Source organism: Triturus cristatus, chromosome 2_1, assembly GCF_964204655.1.
Source record: "Triturus cristatus chromosome 2_1, aTriCri1.1, whole genome shotgun sequence".
In the NCBI taxonomy this organism is placed as follows: Eukaryota; Metazoa; Chordata; class Amphibia; order Caudata; family Salamandridae; genus Triturus; species Triturus cristatus.
This window is the reverse complement of record NC_140581.1, coordinates 502,689,833-502,711,221: the sequence shown is the minus strand read 5'-3', so window position 1 is coordinate 502,711,221 and position 21,389 is coordinate 502,689,833. Positions and strand designations below refer to the sequence as shown.

The following is a 21,389-nucleotide window of genomic DNA, read 5'->3' as shown; positions in this document are numbered from 1 at the left end:
ACAGTTTTTTGTAGGACAAAAGATTCAAGGTAAAACGAGAGCTATTCTACATCACCTATTTTCAATCGAAGCTCCCAACAGAGAGAGTAATGACCGCAGAGTTGAATTCAAAAGACATCATAGGACACATCTTGTCAGCGCGACATACTCACCTCTTCGTAACTAACACCTGTTCTCTACGACACAACTCTCTGCGACACAGCTTCGTGGCGCCGAGGTCTCTCGCTAATGAGTAAATCAACAGGTAACTGCCCCTCCTTGTTCGCGCGCCTGGCAGATGCGCCTGGTCCGCCCCCGGTTTACGGCTTTTTTTTGGCTCTCGTCAGAGAAGAATTGTTTAGCTAGTTCGAGCTTCCTTCCCTGCTTGGCTAATAACTCTATTACGCAATTAAGTGGAAGTGAATAAAGCAGCTCTAATCACATGACGTTTGATTGCGCTATAATTTGCTTCGCCTGTTAATGAACAGCGAGAAATGAGGAGGCAAGGAGTGTTCGTGGCCGGCTGACGTGCTAACACGCATTTCTTCAATATGTTATGCTGCCGATCTCAGAGGGGGCAGTGCCACAAGGGCACGCCCAGTGTTATCATTAAAACAACCAGGGTGCTTGCACTTAACAGTGGGGCAGCCTTGTGACTTACTGCGGCTGTACAATTATTAGAGTGGACTCACAGCTCTGAGTTTGAGGTATCTTCCTGCCCTGGTCTTCATGAGTCTAATTTCTGGGTGTTTGAGTTGGATAATCAGTAGGGTGTATTACGTTCTGTTTCTATGTATGTTTTTCTGTGTAGCGATTCTGTTTCCCATCTTGTTTTCTACATGTGGATTCTTGTTGATATCATATACAGGACAAAGGACCTCAAAGTATTTTGTACTTGTAAGTTCCGTGACCACAACTAGGATAACATGCGGAGATGAGTGTCTTTGTGAGGTCCGAAGTAACATGCAATATTGTATCCCTACACATTGGAGTATATATTTAATTGCTTATGTGTGGGATTGGGAAGGGGGACACAAAGGATAGGTATGAGGGTAAAAAGCAGCATAACACCAGAAAGAGAAATCATTAGCTTTATTAAAAACCAAAATTGATTATCAGTATGCCTGTCAAAATAACACTTTCAAAATAACCCTTTCTGATAGGCGGGAAACCTTGCTTTAAGTCACTTCTAAGTACACCTTGTTACCCACAAGGTAGGATGCCCGATATTTGAAAGTGGAACGTTTGTGAAAAGCTGACATGTTCCTCCAGTAAGTAGGCTCCAAAAGCTATTTTCACTGGCAGGACTATAGCTGAATCCTAGAAAATTTCAAAGTATAGATTATAATTACTCATCTGTAACTTTTGACAGGAAACTGTCAAAACTTTCATTCAAAGAATATTTTTCATATTTAATAATATTCCAAATCATTGGTGAAATTAGATTTTTAAGACATAATTAGGAAAAGTAACTGTTAGAAAAGTTACTTTTTTCTTGCCTGAAGCTCCAAGATGCCATTTTGCATTGGCTCTCCAGCAGCTACACAGCCAGTACTTGGCCTTAATGATGTGAGAAAATGTCTCCCAGCACAGGAACAATGGCTTAGGTGTGAGGAGATGTTTTTCTTCCTTTTGCAGGAAGACCACTCAAGGTGGATTCAGGAACTTCAATAACATGTAAAGGGGCCTGCCCGTTCACAAGTAAATTTAAGGTGAGGCCAGAAGAATGCAATCCTTTGTCCCTGGCACCAAACCCAGTGCAAGGGGAGCCACCGACAGAACTGTTTTGGAGTGGAGACAGGAGAGGGTACTACTGATTTTGCTAGCCACACCTCTGGGTGGACACAAGAGGTCTGAACAACAGAGAAATGGTTTCCCCAAACTTGAATTTTAGGAGTGAGGAGCAAGTCAGATTCTCTGCAGTAGGGCATACAGGAACTGCTGAATAAGTGGGTATGATTGTTGTTAGACCAATAAGTTATAGGGTGGTCTTCCCTGAAACGTTTTGCCTTCACTCTTCCTATTTTTCTGAATTTGCTTTTGTTGGTCTTAGTGCTCTGTGCACTTTACACCAGCTATCTATGCTAACGTGCCTGTGCTCACTCCCTAAAAGACTGTCAATAAATCAATCAGGGTTTATAAAGCACAGCTAATCATCCGATAGGGAATCCAGTCGCTTACAGGTTACAGAGGCTCATTCGAACAGCCAGGTCTTAAGGGCCTTTCGGAAATCTGGAGGGGAGGCTGTCCATGTCCAGTTCTTTGCGGCGATGTGGGTGAAGGAGCGTCCTCAACTTCTGCTTCGGTAGATGCGGGGACTTTGGACTAGTGAAAGGGAGGCAGAACGTAGTCTTCTCAATGGTTGGAAGTTTAGGCAGTGGTTAATGTAGGAAGGTCCTCGGTTGTGTAGAGCATTGTGTGCGTGGGTCAGCATCTTGAATTAGCATCTCTTCTGTATTGGGAGTCAGTGAAGTTGCCTGAGGTGGTGTGTGATGTGGGTTCATCAGGAAGGTCTAGGATGTGTCTGGATACGGCATTTTGTACAATCTGAAGTCTCTGAGGTGTGAGGCTATTTCTACTGTGAGGGTGTTGCATTTTGCGATGCAGCGCGCGCAAAGGAATTCGTTGTATTTATTTAAATGTGTACTTACCTCCGTTCATCTATATTCCGGTGTTTACATTTCCCCACCCTGCCCCTCCCCCGCCCCGCCTCACTGCCCCACGAACTCCCTCCACGGACTGCTACTGGGGACACTACAGGTGATCTCATTGAGTTAAGAGGTGAAGGTGGGAGGTGGATTTTCTGGGTTTTTCCAGTGAGAAAGGAGGTGATCCATCTGAGCGCATCCCCTTGGATGCTGATGTGGTGGAGTCTTTCAATCCGTGTGTGGTGGGATACGGTGTTAAAGGTTGCAAAGAGGTCAAGGGGGTGCAGAGCTGCTTTTACTCCTTGGTCGAGGAGGGTTCAGATGTCGCCGATGGCTGCGATCTGGGTAGTCTCAGTGCTGTAATGGCTGTAGAAACAGGATTGGGGGTTATTAAGAAGCTGGTTCTACTCCAGGTGTGTCATGAGCTGCTTGCTGATGATTTTTTCCAGTGCCTAAAATGGGAATCGGAGCAGGGAGATTGGTTGGTAATTTTTGAGTTAGTTAGGGTTGGCGGAGGGTTTTTTGAGTAGTGGTCTGACTTTGGCGATTTTCCAGGTGTCAGGAAATGTTGCATGTTGATTGAGGTGTTAAGCAGGAAGGTGAGTTCCTGGCTGATTCTTTGGTTTCCGAGGTTGAATATGTGGTGCAGGCATGGGTGCGAGGGAGCTCTCGAATGGATGGAATGCATGATGGATGTAGTGTTCTGGGTGGAGATATGGTTCTAGGTGGTCAGTCTGTTGCTTGTGCTGTGCGATGAGGGTGTATCAGTTGAGGGAATTAATGGTTGTAGGTTGAGGTTTAAGATTTCTGTATATCACTAGGTACCCTATGTTATCAACCGGGGTTTGACAAGTGGGACTTGATTGGAATTTCAAAGGTCGGCGATTTGATCAAAAAAGGTTCCATTCTTAGCTTTGGGGAACTGACAGAAACCTACCACATGGCACAAGGGGACTGTTTCGCTACCTGCAGATTCGACACGCCCTTCTGACGGCATTTACTAACTTACAAGACTTTCCAGATTTGTCGCCTCTAGAGGACCGGCTATTAGATGGACCGCTACACTCGAAGGCCATTTCCCTGACATATAAGAAGTTATGCAACAACCTCCCCAATACTTTCGAGACGCTTCGAGAGAAGTGGCAACGAGACATAGGACCCATAGAGGAAGAGGACTGGAGGGAGGCACTGATGTCTCCTAGGGGGGGCGGCGATCACCCTCTGATACCGGCTGATCCAACTCAGGATCCTACACCGGTCCTATATGACGGGAGTCGTCCTTGCAAAGATAGGGGCTAGGGAGGACTCGCTCTGTCTTAGGGGATGCCAACATGAGGCCACTTTTTACCACATGGTATGGGACTGCCCTGCTGTCAAGTCGGTATGGGAGGGGGCCACGACCAAACTTCAAACCGCGCTGGGGAAAACGCTGGCCCTTACGCCTCAGATGGGCCTACTTAACATATGAGCGGCTATGGACCTCACAGAGATCGAGCAACAGATGACAACGCTGGGCTTTACCTTAGTTAAACGTGAAATAGCACACCATTGGGGGACTGCAGATGCACCATCTATACGGGTATGGGTACAGGAGTTGGATAGATGCATGATAGCAGAAAAGGAAGTGTTCATAATTCGTGGATGCCCTAAGAAGTGGGATAAGAAATGGAAAGCGTGGAATGGGTACCGGGGGAATCTATGTACATCCCCGGTGGTGGACTTGGCACTCAGAAAAAACGAACTCAGAGAAGTGTTAAAATTGTAAACGCAATTCATTATACTTTACCTATGGAAAAATGTGATATACAATAATGCTGACACACATGTTGCTCTGTATGTGATTATTGCAAAATCAATAAAAATGTTATGGCTGTGATCTTGTCATGGAAAAAATAGGCAAGGTTTTCACACAGCTCTTATGAGGGTGTGATGTTTTCACTGGCAGTCGGGTTGGAGAACTCTTTAATGTGTTGAAAAGTTCCTTGCTGTTGTTGGCACTGATTTCAATGTGCGTGGCTAGGGCTGTCTTCTTTGTTGCCCTCAGCGGGTTGTGGTAGAGGTTTAGGGAGGTCTTGAAGGCTGCCCTGTTGGAGGCGAGCTTACTGGCTCCCCATCGCCTTTCCAGTTGTTTGCTGTCACGTTTTGCGGTTCTGAGTTTTTAGGTGGACCAGCTGGTCTTTCTGGAGGGCATTCTGTGATTATAGCTTTTGATGGGGGTGATGGAATTGGTGATTCAGGCTTTGCAGTTCTTAATTCCCTGTTCTAGGTTGGTGGCGGTGGCCAGGTTGGAGGTGTTGAGGGCGTCTGTCCATCTGTTTTCTAGGATTGTGCGCCAGCTGCGATGAGGGGCACTGGCCATCTTGGGGGTGGAGGTGGGGGGGGGGTCGTGATGCTGAAGTGAATGATGGAGTGATCGGTCCATGTGAGTTTGTTGACATGACTGTATTTGGATGCGGTTGCTGGAGGTGAAGATGAAGATGGAGTCCAGGGTGTGTCCTGCAATGTGTGTGGGGTTGTGGATAATTTGGGTCAGTCTGAGGCTGATCCTCCTGCAGAGGAGGTGGGCGGTGTGTTGTCATTGGGATCGTCGAGGTGGAAGTTGAGATCGCAGATGTGTTCCTTGGAGTCTAGTTCAAGAGGCACAATGAAGTCAGCAATCGTGTTGCAGAAGCTGGAGTGTGGGCCATGGGGTCGATAAGTGATGGTGCCCCTGATGATTGTATTTTCTTTCATGTGGAGCTTGAAGTTAAGGTACTCCATGGGTGTGGTGTTGTTGTCGGTGGTGGTCGAGCATTGTATAGTCTTTTTGTGGATTATGGCAATTCCCCCTTTCTGCTTGTTGGAGCAGCCCTGGTGGTTTGGTATCTGTTGGGGATTGCTGTGGGTATGTCTGAGGCAGGTGAAGGGTTCAGCCAAGTCTCAATGAGGAAGACTATGTCAGGTGCAATGGTGGTGATGAGGTCCCATAGCTCAGTGGAGTGCTGGCAGACAGAGCGTTGAGAAGTAGGCAGTGGAGTCAGTTGGTAGCTTCTGGTGTGAAGTGGTGGGAGGTTGGTGTTGTGTTTTGAGGCACGACAGCAGTTTTGCTGGTACAGGAGAAGGTGAATGAATGAATGAATGAATGGTCATTTGTAAAGCGCAGACTTTGCCCAAAGGCGTCAAGGCACTAGGGATAAAAAACAGCAGTCAAGAAGTAAGGAGTGAGACTTTCAGATATTAAAGTGCAAAATGCCAGGTCTTTAATGACTTGCGGAAGAGAAGATGCAACTCTTGGAAGGAGATCGATAGGGGGAGAATGATCCAAAGCCTGGAGGTGACAAGAGCAAAGGCTCTTCCACCCCACCTAGCCCTCCTAAACCTGGGGGCTACCAGCCAATTTTTGTTGGCAGACCGCAGCTGTTTGGTAGGAAACTACTTGCTTAATCTCCACAATGGCCCCCACAACGCTAAGGATGCCTGGCCTCCACCTTGGGGGTGGCCAGGAGTGGACACCTCACAGGGAAAGCCAGGATGGGTTCCACAGCGGTATTCGTACAAGCGCCTTGAGACCCTTGCGGGTGAGTAGTGCGCTATACAAGTATCAATTTACATTTACAATCACAACGCTGCCAATGCAGCGTTGTGATTGGCTTAGTGGTGGGGAGGGAGGCTGCCTAAGTAAAACGTGGCCAGTAGCAGCAGGAGCTGAGGCGGCGGCGCGTGATCCTCAGGTAGGTACGTTTTTTATTTTATTTTATTCTATTTAAATTACCGTCCGCCTGTGTTGCCGGCCCAGACTGTTAAAAGAATGGTGACCGGTTGGCCTCTGAATTACTGTATTTATGGATATTCACTCGGTACGTGTTCTGCTGGTGCCGCTCTCATCAGAGGCATTTACTGGGTAATTCCAAGCACTGCAAGTAAGGAACCCCATTGTGGCTGTTGCCACATGCACTGCCTCGCTCTCAACATGCATATGTGCACAAGGCCAAGACGAATGTCCGCTGGTCCAAGGAGACTATGTACTTCATGCTTAGTAGTGTGTATGCTGGTCAAAAGAGCATGCATGTGCCAAGCAGGGAGCTGGTTCGTGGAGAGTGTGCCCTGCAGGCCTAACCCTGTTGCCCTGTTGTACTGTAGCTTTGTGTGCAGTCCTAGGTAGAGCACGCCCTGTAGCTTTGCGTGCAGTTACATGTGGACAGCGTGTTGTACTGTAGCAGTGCGTGTAGTTGCAACCAGACAAGTACTGTACTGTAGCTATGCGTGCAGTTGCAGGCAGAACGTATGCTGTATTGTAGCCCTGTGTGCATTTACAAGTAGAGCATGTCGTGTAGCTTTGCATGTAGATAGAGGTAGGGTGTGTGCTGTAGTACTTGTGCGTGCAGTTCCAGGCAGACTATGTGCTGTACTGACAGGTATGCAGACAGGTGCGGTACAGTGAGTGCAGATACAGGTGGAACACGTGCTGTACTATACTCTTTGTGCAATTATAGGTAGAGCATGCACTAAAGATCTGTGTGTAGTTACGGCTTGAACACTTGTATGTAGTTTTGGTTACAGGTTGAACACATGTTGTATTGCAGTTCAGGTTTGCAAGCAGTTACAGGTTGAATATGCTTACGTGGTTAAACTTGTATATTGTAGCGCTGCATGTGCTAGTGTGTGCTGTGTATAATGCGCTCTGTGCTGTAGCTTTCCTGACATTTATCCCCTTCCCCCATACAATTATACAGTGAACAGGTGTGGTATGAGTGCTGTTTCTCTGCACGTAGTCACAGGTTGGATGTGTGCTGTACTAAAGCTCTGCATGTCATTACACTTTGAACTTGTGTGGCACCTGTAATACACTAGCTTGACACTCATCTACAGGTTGAACAAGTGCTGGGGCACAGCTCTGTAATTGGGTACAGGTTAAACTTGCTGTGCTTCTGATTAAACTTTAAATCTTGCGTGGCACGTGTGCTGCACTGGCTCTGTATAGGTGGAACATATGCACTACAGCTGTATATCTGGTTTTGAGCTGTGTTTTATATGTGCAAGTAATACTGAATGTGTACAAGGGCCATGGGTACACTGTTATTTGCTTGAAAATGCACCATTTGCCCACTCTTTTTAAAAAAGTCTCGGGGAGGGGGGAGAATCCCCCTGACCCGCCCGTAGGTGGCTCGGGCTCACGAGCTACGCTCGCTTGCTGCAGTGCAATAAGACAATTGTTTTACACCCCACCACTTTCAAATATCACCAGCCGCCACTGCATTCAAATACCTTGAAGTTAAAGTTCTACTATGTGGAGGTCAATCTGAGAGATGGTAAACTAGAGCATTTGTTTTCTGCAATACATTGCACAGATTTTTAGAAAACGTGCCCACTTTTGGTAACGGAATGCGTGGTACTCCCAAAAAAGGTTATGCTCACTCGCCTGCTATGCAATAAAAGTGTACTGTGCATTTGAATACAAAAATCCTACTTTAGAAAACTCAATGTGCCTCTGACTAACTTAGTCTGGGGCACGAATAGATGTAGAGCAGCACTAAGAAAGTTAAGACTGCAGAGAGAAGAAGAAGGTGTTGGGGGTCCCCCAATTTGAATTATATCATCTAGCAGCTGGATTGCAAGGTGGGTAGACAGGAGACAAATTGTGTAAACAGTACTTTGTTATAGGGCTTTGCAGGAATATCTGGCTACGGGGGCAGAGGAACAGGAAAAGCCATACACCAGGAAAGAACAGACACATACTGGGTAAGGCACAAGTATGGGGCAGTGAAGGTAAGAAAACCTTATTGTGTACAAATAGAGAAAGGAACCGATATTGGACACTAGGTTACCACTGAGGACGTACACAGGTAAGGCCCAGAACTTCCCACAGAAATAGGGAAAGTGAACGACTTTGAAACAGATGGTTGCCTGCAAACCCCTTAGCAAGGAGGTAGCAGAAGTGATTCCGTATCTTGACCTTACTGTACAGTGGGAGTTGGTGGATTAGAAAAGTAGTGGGGCAAAAAAGTCAAGATCCGAATTGAAACGGGCAAGCAAGTGGAGTGATCATGCCAGACCTGAAGAGTGTAGTGCAGGAAGGGTGCTACCCACAAGAAAATGAGTTTCCTCCAAGAGAGTGGAAAGTGAGATTGAGGTAATATACTGTACCACAAAGCCAGTAAGTCTCTAATATTGAACTGCACTGTTTGTGCACATTTCTCTTTCACAGTGTACTGCTGGCTGGCAAAATAGACCCCCTTGACAGACCATCCATAATTGAATTTGGAATTTTTGTAAAACTCCTGTGATTTTTACAAATACCACCCCCCACCCAAATCTTTTTAAAAAACTGTGTTAAACCCTCCTTTTATTGATCCTGCACTGCCGCTTTGGCTCAGTCAAAGATGGGTGGGTAGCTGAGGTGTTTTCATCCTCTCTCCTGCTCTGCGTAGCGTTATAGAGCACTACAAGCTTCCTTGAGGCACCAAGAAGATCGAAAAAAAATGCCACCCACCTGCACTCGACACTACCATCACCCCTACCCCGGACTTTTATTCTCTTTCATCTCTTCCCTGTCAGCTTCTCCCAGGCCCCCGCCCTCCTCATTCCACTCTTCCTACAGTTTTCTCTTCCCTGCCATCCTTTCACTCTTCTAGCCCCTCCTCCCCTGCTTCAGCATCATGCTCGCAGCAGTGTGAAACGCATGCCACTGCAACAGCGTTGTTAAGTAATGCCCTGTTACTTACCAGTAATGTTCATGACTCCGAGTCATAGACATCCCCGTCACAGTCCTTACGTAAGTGAGCAACAGCTCCTCCCCAGAGACATTCCCAAGCTGAAACTCCACTGCTCCCATCCCTACCCTCCGGGCCACGCCCACATCCTGTGGAACATAACCCCTGACCTAACCTCCGGATATCCTGTAAACCAAGATCAAGAAGCCGAACACAGGGAGGGAGGGATGGCAACCAAGACTGTGACAGGAGGTCTACGACTCAGAGTAATGAACATTACCGGTAAGTAACCAGCATTACCTCCTCATCAGACCTCCCTGTCACAGTCCTTACGTAAGTGAGCAGATATCCAAGCAAGAAATCGGCTTCAACAACAGAGCTGCAGAACAGACTTTATTATGATCAAGAAGCAGCAGAGTTACACCCCATGCACAGAACGCAACACTGCATCCCCAAAACTGGCAGACACACCACCACCCACCACCAAGCGATAACGTGACATAAAGGTGTGAGGAGAACTCCAAGTGTGGCCCTGCAACTTTCCACCATGGAAACCCCCTGCAAACAAGCCCAGGAACCAACCAGCCCCCTCCCCCCGAGTAGAGCAGCCCTACACAGACCTAGGCCCCGGCACCCCCTGAGACTCAAATGCCACCAGCAAGACCAAAGGCAGATCCCACCCAGGAGTTCAGGACTTAACCACAGGCTTCTTGAGAAAACAACTCTGCAAGAGCCGGTCCACCAAAGGCACCATCGCCTCACAGTCAGGACCCCCAAAAGCACACACAGCTGGCCACTGAGCTCTCAAAGAGGAGACAGCCATACCTAAATCAAAACCATCCTTCAGAAATTCCAAACCCTTCACAGGATCCACAGTCAAGGCAGACCAGCCCCTACCAGAACACCAGCCCTGAAAGGAAACCCAATGCCTGGCATAAGATTTCAGGGTAGACGGTTTACGAGACTGCTGAATAAAGAGAGACACCTCAGGAGAATAACCCAGCACCACATGGTTCATCCTTTCAACAGCCATCTCGCCAGCTGTAACCTGACCAGACACCCCCGAGACAACCATGGAAACATCATGGGAAGCCGCCAGCATGGTAACATCGCCAAGTGTAATAACAGATGGAACCAAGGCCGCCTGCAACAGACTGGCACAAACAGAATCACAGAGGCCCTGTCCAGCTTGATTTTCAGGAGAACCCTCTGAATCAAAGCAGTCAGAGGAAATACATGCATAACCCAGTCCCCTAAGGAAACAACATAGCATCCACCCTCCAAACATCCTCTGATGGGCTCAGACAGCAAAACCTCTCTCTCAATGCGTTCTCTTGGGTCACAAACAGGCCCACCTCTGGCACCCCAAACACCCTCTTGTCCAAACACATTTCGGACAGGGAGGGAAACAACCTGCTCAACCGATCAACTTCCGAGTTCAACACTTCAGGAAGATGAATTGTCCTCAGTGATAACAAAATTCATCTCTGCCCACCGGCAAATCTGCTGAACTAACAAATTCGGCGAAGCCACTTTTGCATTCCCATGATGGTTTGCATAGCACCCCACCACAGTATTGTCTGTCCTCAACAGAACATTCCAATGTAGGACCCAAGGGAGAAATTGAATTGGGGCCAGCCGGGTGGCCTTTCCCTCCCTCCAGTTGGAAGACATCATAGCCTCTTGTACTGCCCCAATCTCTTGAACTGAATCCTGAGCCAGGACAGTCCCCCAACCCAGTTCGCCTGTATCCGTTGTCAGAACCAACCTGTACTGAAGCACAAACGGAGAACCCTTCATGAGATTCCCCACATCCAAACACCAGGCCAACTCTTGGGAGATACCCGGAACCCTGGAGTCAACTGGTCATAATCCTGAGACTCCGGACACCAGAGGCGAAGGATGTGATTCACCAAGGGATATAAATGCAACCTGGCCCAAGGAACAATCATGACAGTAGCGGCCATCAACACCTGCACCCTCAACCACTGCCATGCTGTGGATGCAGGAGAGGCCAAAACCGCTATCAGTTCTTTCACAAAAGTCACCCTGCGAGGTTCGGAAAGGAACACCTTCCCCATCCTCCTGTTGAAAACCCCTCCAATGAACAACAGTTCCTGAGTGGAATTCAAATGGGACTTCTCCAGGTTCAGTATCCACCTGAACCGCTATAGGAGACCACAGACATCCTGAGTTTGAGATTGAGCTTCAGGGAATGAAGAGGACGAAATCACCCAGTCATCCAAGTACACAAACATCTGGATCCCCTGTGCATGTAACAACCCCACCAAAGGAGCCAACACCTTGGTAAACACCCTTGGTGAAGCAAAGGGACCAAAGGGCAATACCTGAAACTGGAAATGGTCGCCGCCCACACAGAACATCAAAAACGTCTGCGAGTCTCTGTGCACCGGCACATGAAAATACGCGTCCCTCAGATCCAGAGATGTGAGAAAGTCCCCCACCGACAGGAAGGGAAGAATCAACAGGAGCATCATCATCTTGAAGGACCGTCGAGGAATGCACAAATTCAGAGCTTTCAAATCCAACACAGGACAGTAATCGCCATTGGGCTTTCGGATTAGAAAAAGGATAGAGTAAGCCCCCTTTCCCTGTTGCGCCACAGGGACCTTCACAATGACCCCCTTGCTCAACAGGTCCTGAACCCCAGCCAACAGTGCCTGACTCTTCACCGGTGAACTTATGCCGGGCGGTCCCTATTAATGCAAAATGCCCTCACACTAGCGCGAGGAAGCAAGGCCTCCGATCAACGATGCACTGACGGGAACGGAGCAGAGCCAACGCTGTCCCGCTACAGCAGGGACACAAGCCACGCTTCTCCCCTGACAAGAAAAGGCTGCTATAGCATACCTCAACCATACTTACCAACAGAAGACGACATCCAGTCGCAGAAAAAAACAACAGGATGTCCGGAGGTAAGGTCAGGGGTTATGTTCCACAGAATGTGGGCGTGTCCTGGAGGGTAGGGATGGGAGCAGGGGAGTTTCAGCTTGGGAATGTCTGCGGAGAGGAGCTGTTGCTCACTTACGTAAGGACTGTGACAGGGAGGTCTGATGAGGAGGTAAACCCTTCCGCCCTCCTTTCACCTTACATTAAAATGGGAGTTGGGTGGATGGAGCCACGTTAACAGCTTCCACGTATTTCGTGGATCGAAGAGACATGGTGCCAGAGAGAGTGCACATTTTAAATTGAAATGTGCACTCTCTCTAGCATCAGACATCCCTCTTTCAGCTCTGGCTTGATGGGCAGTGCTGGTTTGCAGGTCGCAGTATTTTTGTGGCAGGAACAAAAATACAACAAATGTTGCTTTTTGGCTGTAAATTTATTGTTTTGCTGCAGCACAATTTGGCAAACCAGTCCGGGATGTCACTAGGGGTCTGCCTTGAATACTCCCACATCTGAGGGATATTAGGTATGCAACAGCAGACTAGAGAAAAATAACAGAAATATTAACGCCACAGAATTTCTGATTTTTAACCTAATCAACAAAGAACTGAAATTGGCAAATAGTGTACTATCAGCTATTTTTTCTGAAATCATCCCTCGATTTCACTCCACCATAGTGACATTATCAGCATCGTATTTACTTCTCAATATCATGTTTTCTACTTTTCCTCTCAGCTTCACACACTGGTTTTGTCTCTCTAGCTTATTATGCTCTTCCCTCTGCCTATTTCCCCACAACTGTGGTATTCACAGAAGGCATTTACGATGTTTGGTAATCACAGAAGGCACGTACTATTTTTGTTATTCACAGAATGCACTCACGACTCCTAACTTTACGTACGCAATCAGGCCGGAATTTCCACACCCGGAGCAGAAATCCCGCACTTGTGCCGGAATGACCGCTTCCGGGCCGGAATACTTGCATTTGGGCCCGATGATCATTTCAAGTGCCTACCATCCCCCACCATGCTCCAGCTGAAGTAAATTAACACTAACTGCAAAACCAGCACCACAAACCATATAAAAGCAGCACACATTCAAGGAACAGGTTTGGCCACGGAGAGTTCCTGTTTTCATTTGCTGTTCATCGCTAGAGGAAAATGTACTAAATGAGGAGGAAGAAGAACTTCACTACTGAGGAGACCACCATGATTGTGGAGTTCATTGTGAGGCACCACAAACGCCTATATCGTCTCCCACCTTACTGCACCAGTGGCACACAGAAGGCAGCTCTATGGCAGCATTTAGCCACTGCTGTCACATCATTGGGGGAGGATGTGCGCACAGTCTGTGACATCAAGAACAAGCATTTACAATGCAATGGTCTCGGCATTGGTAAAGTTAGAGCTATTGGCATTGCTCATGACAATGCCGTTTCTTTACATGTTTTAAAAACAAAAACATAAACAAAAATAATGTCATGAGCAATGCCAATAGCTCTAACTTTACCAATGCCGAGACCATTGCATTGTAAATGCTTGTTAAATCTCGCGAGCGAGACTGCGCAAGCGCAGCCTTCGCTAGCCGAGACCTAAAAATAATTTTCTCGTCACGGACCTACGCGGACTGGGCGCACGAAGTTGTCCAGCGTCTGTCACCAAGACGGCCATCTTGAAGTGACGAAATTCATAGTACTCTCGCAAACAGCTATGAAGAACCCCACGTAGGTTGTTGTTTCATGTAAATGAAACACTCTTGATAACACTTCATGTCGTTCATAATTTTCAAAAATATAAGATGTACGGCTTCAATGAGGTTCAGGATTGGAATTATCTCAAGACTTTTTTCACGATTTACATACTTTTATTATCGAACAGTATTCATTAAAAAAAAAAAAAGTATTTTTCAGGTCGCCTTAAACAAATAAATAGGAACCACGGGTCGTTTTATTTCAGTGCTCCCTAACAGCCTTGGGGGTTAGATACCACTTACCATGCTTTTGCCCCGCCCACTCGACGTTTAAAGTTATGGCGAACCCACCCTTCAGAGGCGGTCCCCGTTTACATTCGTGCTGCTGTAGTAGGGTCTATAAGAGCCTGGTGGCCATTTCAGAGATGTATTTGCTACAGTCTCCGCTAAAAGCTTTTGAAAAGGCAAACAAAAAAGCGTTTGCAGTAAAAACAAAATCAAACATGACCGTGATTGGATAACCTTAAGTGTGCCAGGTAATAGAAAGTATTGTTTAATATTTTGAATGGCCGGTTGAACAAGTTATCGTTTTTTAAAAGAATAGGTTATTAGCTCAGAAGCCTAATAACCCTCTCCGCTACAAATGGCAAAAAATAGTTGCAAAATAATTGTATTGATGAAACGACGAACGAAGTACAGTCAAGCCCATCTAAAGGTCCCGCCTCCCTGCTGTTTTTCGTCGAAATGCACGTACTACACGAAAACAGTTGCATTTTTTTTTCTATAGCGCACCCCAATTATATCGCAGTCTCACGTTTATGTTTTTAAGCACTGGGAGATTGTGATTTCCTTAGAATCACAGATTGTTGTGTGGACGGCAAGACTCTAACCTGATTTCCCAGGTTCAAAATAGGCCGTTTACGCTGCATCCTCTCCAACAAGAGGGGACGCTGAGATTACTAATGGTAGGAAAATCAGCAGCGGGACAACGGAGGAAGAGAACAGGGGCAGTGGAAAGGCAATAGGGGGCCCAGAGCCGTGAGGAGCCGAATGAACACCGACAATGCTGTATTTCACCATATTAACAGCAGTCAATGGGACCTTGCACCCGGGTTCATGTCATCCTTGCTACGCTACTGTACACTGCCTGGTGTTCTATTCTGTGCGCACAAATGCGACACCCGCCCGTCAGGTTTTTAGACAAAAAGACACCATTTTCCTTTCAGCTCCCCCCACAGGCCAGAAAACCGAGGGGACCCTTGCACGCTGAGCAGATGTTACTATGCACAGAGAACGAATAAATATTTAAAAATCCCCGCGCAGACCGAACCCCTCCCTCGACAGCAAAAATACAAAGTAAACAGACAACAGCAGTTTAATGAGACGCATACTGTTCCACGCCGACGCAAACATCAGTCCGAGTTTGCTGCTTTGACTTTCATCCACTAATTGCTCAAAATGGAAACAAACATGGAGGACAGGCACCAATAAAAAAAATACGATTAAAAACTGACGGGCAGTCAATCACTCTTTGAAAAGTTTAATAGTATAGAGAGGGAGAGAGTGACAAGCATTTACTCATGTTGAAATTAACAACGAGAAAAACAAGCACACCACTGCATAAGCACACCACCGCCTTTCTCCGAGGCAGAGCAGAAATGCCTCGGAGAAAGGCAGCGTCGTTTTCGGATTCGGGGGCGTGTTTTGCTGTTGTCTCCTCCTTGAGACTTCTTGCAAAAAACACGCCCCCCGATCCGAAAAGGACGGGGCCTAATCGGAGTGACTGACCTCTTCTCCAGTGGCTGGCCAGCATTTACGAGGCCAGCCAATGGAGAACAGGGGAGAAGAGGGGCGGGTTCAAGCCCCTCTTCTCCAAGTCATTAAATCTCGCGAGCGAGACTGCGCAAGCGTAGCCTTCGCTAGCCGAGACCTAAAAAGTGGCAGAACGAAAAGTTGAGGGTGAAGGAGAAGTACTCCAGGATCGAGATGAACAAGATTCTCTCTGCACCACAATCTGGAACACGCCTCCGTCTCACCCAAACTTGAGGAGGATGTCCTCATTACAATCCACCACCACATGCTCCATGGGCTGCCTGTGAGTGATGTCCGCAACGTGGTACCAGGTAAATGGGATGACAAGATTAAGTATATAAAAAGATTGTCTGTGTTGCACTGCCATTGTGAGTAAGGAAGTGGTCCAAAGTTTATAGAAAAATATAGTCAGTCAGAGGGTCATGTGTTTCCCTCTGTATGTTGCACCACAAGTCCCAGAATCCTTTGTATTACAAATGGCAAATCCCTTTCCCACTATTTAAAACATGGGACCAGTACTGCTGCCATTTATACCTAACACTGTTAAGTAGCAATTGACAAAGTGCCCCTTCCACTTAGTCAGTCAAGAACGTAATGGGGTGGGGGTTGCGGTGCAGAGGAAAATCAACTGACAATGGAATAGGGAAAATAAATACAAATTAGCCAAAAAGTAACTCACCTTAGGCCTGCCAAAATCACAAAGCAGAAGGTCAGAGAATCCTTATCTTAAAACATTTCATTCCCATATTCCGTTGTCTATTTCCCACCCTGCCATGCCATTACATCCTCGATGCCCCACTGATCCTACCTGCACCGGCCATGGCAGTACTTCACAATACTGTAAGCATGCAGAAGATATGAGGAAATGTCTGACAAGTTCCACATATACATTTTGCATTTGGTGACTTTTCTCTCTTCTCTCAGAGTACAGACAACCACAGTAGCAGAGGTCCCTGCATCTTCTGGGAGGAAACAACATCATCCAGAGCAAGGCATACCAACCTAACTAACTGGTAAGTCAAACTGGTCAGGAGAGGGTCAAAATGCATACACTGTCAGTAGACAACAGAGGGACATATAGGTCCCGAATCTCAATGGTAACCGGAGAGGAAAAACTAGCTTTACAACTATTGGAATTCTGAAAGGACATTTACCGTTAGCAAATGAAATTTGTGAATAGCAAAAGACAAAATATAATATATCAAGGCTCATCATACCTTTGTGATTTGTGAACATTTGTGATCCACCAACAGTTCCAGAACTGTGAACTCAATCCTGGAATCAAGTGCCACAACAAGTCAAAAAGGAGCCCCCACTATATTGTAATTGTTTTTGTAGACTAAATCAAGAAATCCAATGTTAACAAATATGACAATGATGAACAAGAAGTGAGATACAATTGTCAGGAGTATTGAGAACGCATCCACTGTCCAACTTAGAATGTTTTTTCTATACATGAAATTGTCCAGTCCACCCAGCAGGTTATATATGTTTTCATTGTATGGCATGTTTTTGGGCAATTAACAAAACACAATAGTGGACCTTACTTCAGGATATGTAGTTGTGTCAATTTGATACATGTTGCTTCTAGACAGTGGGGCCATTATAAGTTAAATGTGGGATCACTCATGATATTTAGTGCTACACACTTTTGCAACGGGAGTGCTTATCCTTTGTACCTGAAATTGAGTGCATCACATGTGGCAGCAGAAATGTAAAGTTGCAAACACACTTATCATTGTAGGTCCAATGATGTCCTCCCAGATTCCAAAACCCACATTGACTTCTGCTAAAAGGTTGGCTGTGACATCTGGTCAGGGACCACACACTGGGCAGGTGCGGGGCCATGGTCAGTGTTGGACTTGGCCCTTTTTCCCAGAAATTTTTCGCTTTTGTGGGAAAACGCATGTTATGTGAATGCAAATATTGAATACTGTTCAAAGATGTACGCAGACTGAGTTTTCCCATTTACACCTAAAGCTTTTAAAATGGATGCCATAGCTGTGTGGTTGTGCTGTCTGACTGAACCGGGTTAACAGTCTAGTCGTTATTTCCCAGCAACCCCAGCTTTTGGAGGGAAGCCTGGCACCCAGGGTGCTCTACCCCTCCCCCTAAGCCAGTTAGAACCAGTTTGCCCAGACGCTTCTAGAAGCTTCTGGCACTGTCTGGTAGGTGAGGGGCGTATAAAGGGCGGAGCTGGGCTGCCATGTGCTCACTCAGAGGGTGGACCTGAGAGAGAGGGGACCTGCTGCCAGGGGTTACCGCCACATGGGCCTGTGTGCTGGGCCCTGAGCTTACCTACACCCCTCTACTGTCCACAGGGCGAGGGAAAACTATAGTTGGGGCGATGCTGACATGGAGGAACCTCCGCAGGAGTTTTAGGCGGTAGGATTTAGCCAGGGACCTATGCCACTGGAAGTGACAGGGCTTAGGCACTGCCTTTTAAGTTGAGTGAGGAATCCTGAACTAACCCACTGATCTGGCCCAGAAGGAGGAGAACCCAGGGACGACCTGCAGAGACTACTTAGTCTGCCGTCAGCCACCAACTCAACTTCCCCCCCTCAAGGAACCCTCAACCAAGGGTGCAGGAACCAGCAAGCACCTCGTGAGACCCTGACTGCATGCCATGCACAAGGTGAGCGCTAAATTTGGTGGGCGCTACGCTGGAGTGACCTCATCCTGCACTGCCTTTTGGCCCTAAAGCTGGTGGGACTGCCTAGCGCCGAAGAAGCGCTATACTCCGTGGCACAGAGGCGCTGTGTGGCCAGGCAGAACTGGTTATGTGCAAGCGCCGCGGGAGCCCACCCCGCGTAATGGTGGCGCTCTGCATACTCACTTAACTATGCGGGAGCCTACCCCACGGTTCTTATGGCCACAGCGGGTGCCTACCCCTCACTTTGTCACCAGCCGGGAGTCCGCACCGCGCGGGCTTCCCTGTGACGTCGAGGGAGCCGTGCTGTGATTGGCGCTAGCCGGAGTGTCCCGGGGGGAAGTCCCGCCCCGCAGGAGGAAGCCGACCGGAAGAAGAATCCAGGCGGGAGCCTACCCCGCGCTGGACGTCGGCCGGAGGATGTCGGCCCTCCCGCAGGGCTCCCACGCAGTGAGGGGAGCCCCGCGCATCCGCCCCGAGAAGCCCTGGGTCCCAGGAGGGGGCCCGGGTGAAGCCCCGGACGGTGCCGTTGTGGGCAGGGCTCTCGTGAGGTGGAGAGAGCCCTGCAAGCACAGCTGCCCAGGAGCGAGGCGGAGAGAGGGGGGCCCAAGGCGATTGTCGGCGCCTGCCCCCACCGCCTGGGATTCCCGCCGCATCACCGGAAGAGCCGATTCCCCAGGAGCAGCCCGGGCAGAGCTCCGAACCGCCGGTGAGTGGGGCTGAGGTGTGGGACTGCCGGGGGCTAGGCGAGGCACACTGTCGGTGCTTGAGGCCCCCAACGTACAGGGAGGGCCGAGGCACACGGACGGTGCTTTCCCTGCCCCTGAAGAGGACTTCCCCGCTGCCCCGCTAAGGAGGGGGCAGCGGCAACGTTACGGGGACCTTGTGGGGCGCACTTAGAGGTGAAGCCGGGGCATACAGTCGGTGCCCGCCCCCCTGTGAACGCACGGAGGGCCCCGTGGGGCCCGTACTTACTTTGAGAGGCATTTCCTGCCCTTCCGAGTCCCGGAGGGGACCCCAACATTGCGCGAACTTGGTGCACTCGGCACATCTGCCCCGCAGGACAGTGGGCAGCTGCAACGTCTTTGGGGCATGTGTAAGCGGGTTGTCCTGACGTATGCCTGATAGTCGCAGGGGCATGCATAATGTTGAACGGCATAGTGTGCTTTTACGCCTAATGAGATGCATATTGCTTTATGCCACAATGTCTCCCTAATGCTAGTGATTGGTTATGTGCAGCGCTATGCTTAAGGGCCATGTTTTGAAGCACTATTGATTGGTTATGTGCAGCGCTATGCTTAAGTGCCATGTTTTGCAGCGCTATCCCTAAATGCTATGTTTTGAAGCGCTAATGACTTGCTTTGTGCAGCGCTATGCTTAGAGGCCAAGTTTTGAAGCGCTAATGAATTGCTATGTGCAGCGCTATGTTCACATGCCAAGTTTTGAAGCGCTAATGCATTGCTATGTACAGCGCTATGATTATATGCCATGTTCTGAGTGCTATTGAATTGCTATGTGCAGCGCTATGTTAAAATGCTCCATTTGAAGAGCTATTTAATTGCTATGTGCAGCGCTATGTTAAAATGCTCTATTTGAAGCGCTAATAATTTGCTATGTGCAGCGCTATGTTAAAATGCTCCATTTGAAGCGCTAATAATTTGCTATGTGCAGCGCTCTGCATAAATGCTGTGTTTGACGCTCCCCAGGATCGCCAGGTGCTGCGCTTTGATGCCATGCCAGGTTTTGATGTGTTAATGCTTTCGATCCTAATGTTGATCTAGATAAAACTGATTGGTTTTATTCAACCTACTGGTGTGGTGTCAATTATTGCGTGCGTTTCCTGTCTCAGTGGATGCGTGTGCTGTATGGTCACTTTACACGTAAGCCTTTGGTTGCCTACCGGCTCGCGCCACGCTACCCCCATAGGGCCTGGTGACCCCCGGTCCTACATTGGTGGCCAGCGGTGGGATAAGGACCTGTGACTATACAGCACCCTCCAGTGAGACGGTGGGCACCGCAATTGGACGCCTATTGTGATTGTGATTTCCTCCTGGAAGCATGTTTTAAATTGTGTTCCCCTGTTGCACTGTGGGCGGTGTGTCCCGGGTGTACCTTGCCAGGATGGGGTTGACCTACGAGGAGGTTTGCCTTATGGAGTACACGGAGCAGGAAGTGATGTATTTCTGCAGGGATAGAGGGATACCCCCAGTAGGCAACACACGCCGGAAGCTATTTCTCTATGAGGCCCTCAAGAGGGGGGAACCCCTAGAGATCGGTGGGGACCTGTCAGATTACCCCTCCGCATATTTAAAGGGTGGATTTAGTGGAGACCCGGAGGAGGACCTCCAGAGAGAGGAGGACTCTGACAGTGAGGAGGCCCAGTCCATAACCCAGGAGGGTGGTGACCCTGACGAGGAGGAAGAAGATGACCGGGGGGAGACGCCAGTAGCGAGTGAGGACACCAGAGTTAGGGAGTCCCGTGCTGGGTCCAGTCCCGGGGGCACTGCCCCGTCCCTTTCCCTGTCCCCAGAAGAGTGGGTGGATAGGAGGGAAGGAAGGGAGCATCAGCTGGCGCTGGAAAGGCTCAGAGTGGAGATAGCGCGGCTGAGTGTGAAGGAGAAGAGGCTAGAGACGGAGAAGGTCCTAGCGCAGGAAAGGATGGCGGAGGCAGAGAGGGCTTTTGCCAGGAAGAGACCAGCTCGGGAGGGTAGGTTGTCCCCTGAGAGGGGTTTTTGTGGTCTGGATTCACCAGTAAGGGTGGGATCCAGTGGTGGCAGCAAGAGTGGATCCAATGTAGGGGGTCCCACTCCCCGAGCCCAGGAGACGGTGCCTGATTCCCAGAAGGAGGGGGACAGGTTAGAATTCAGGGGCAGGGGAAAACTGTCCCAACAGTCCTGGGGGGAGTTTGCGGAGGTATGTTGGACTGCATTGGAGGTTTGGGTGGTGAGGAGTGCACTGAATGATTGGGAAGGGCTGTGCCAGGTAGTCATCAAGGAGCACATGCTCAGGAATTGT

The 21,389-nt window shown here is 48.5% G+C and overlaps 1 protein-coding gene across 6 annotated transcripts in view; it reads right to left on the bottom strand.

The window, feature by feature from the left end:
- LOC146865554 (baculoviral IAP repeat-containing protein 1-like) overlaps positions 1-21,389 on the bottom strand; it is a 1,189,967-nt gene that overhangs the window by 993,319 nt on the left and 175,259 nt on the right. For 4 of the 6 annotated variants that reach the window (XM_085632371.1, XM_085632374.1, XM_085632372.1 and 1 more), the window contains exon 1: positions 153-291. The exons of 1 other annotated variant lie outside the window; for it this stretch is intronic. The gene's annotated coding sequence lies outside the window, so the exon portion shown is untranslated. Of the gene's footprint in view, positions 1-152; positions 374-21,389 lie in introns of those variants that run through there. One more of the 6 variants, XM_085632370.1, reaches the window with a different exon arrangement.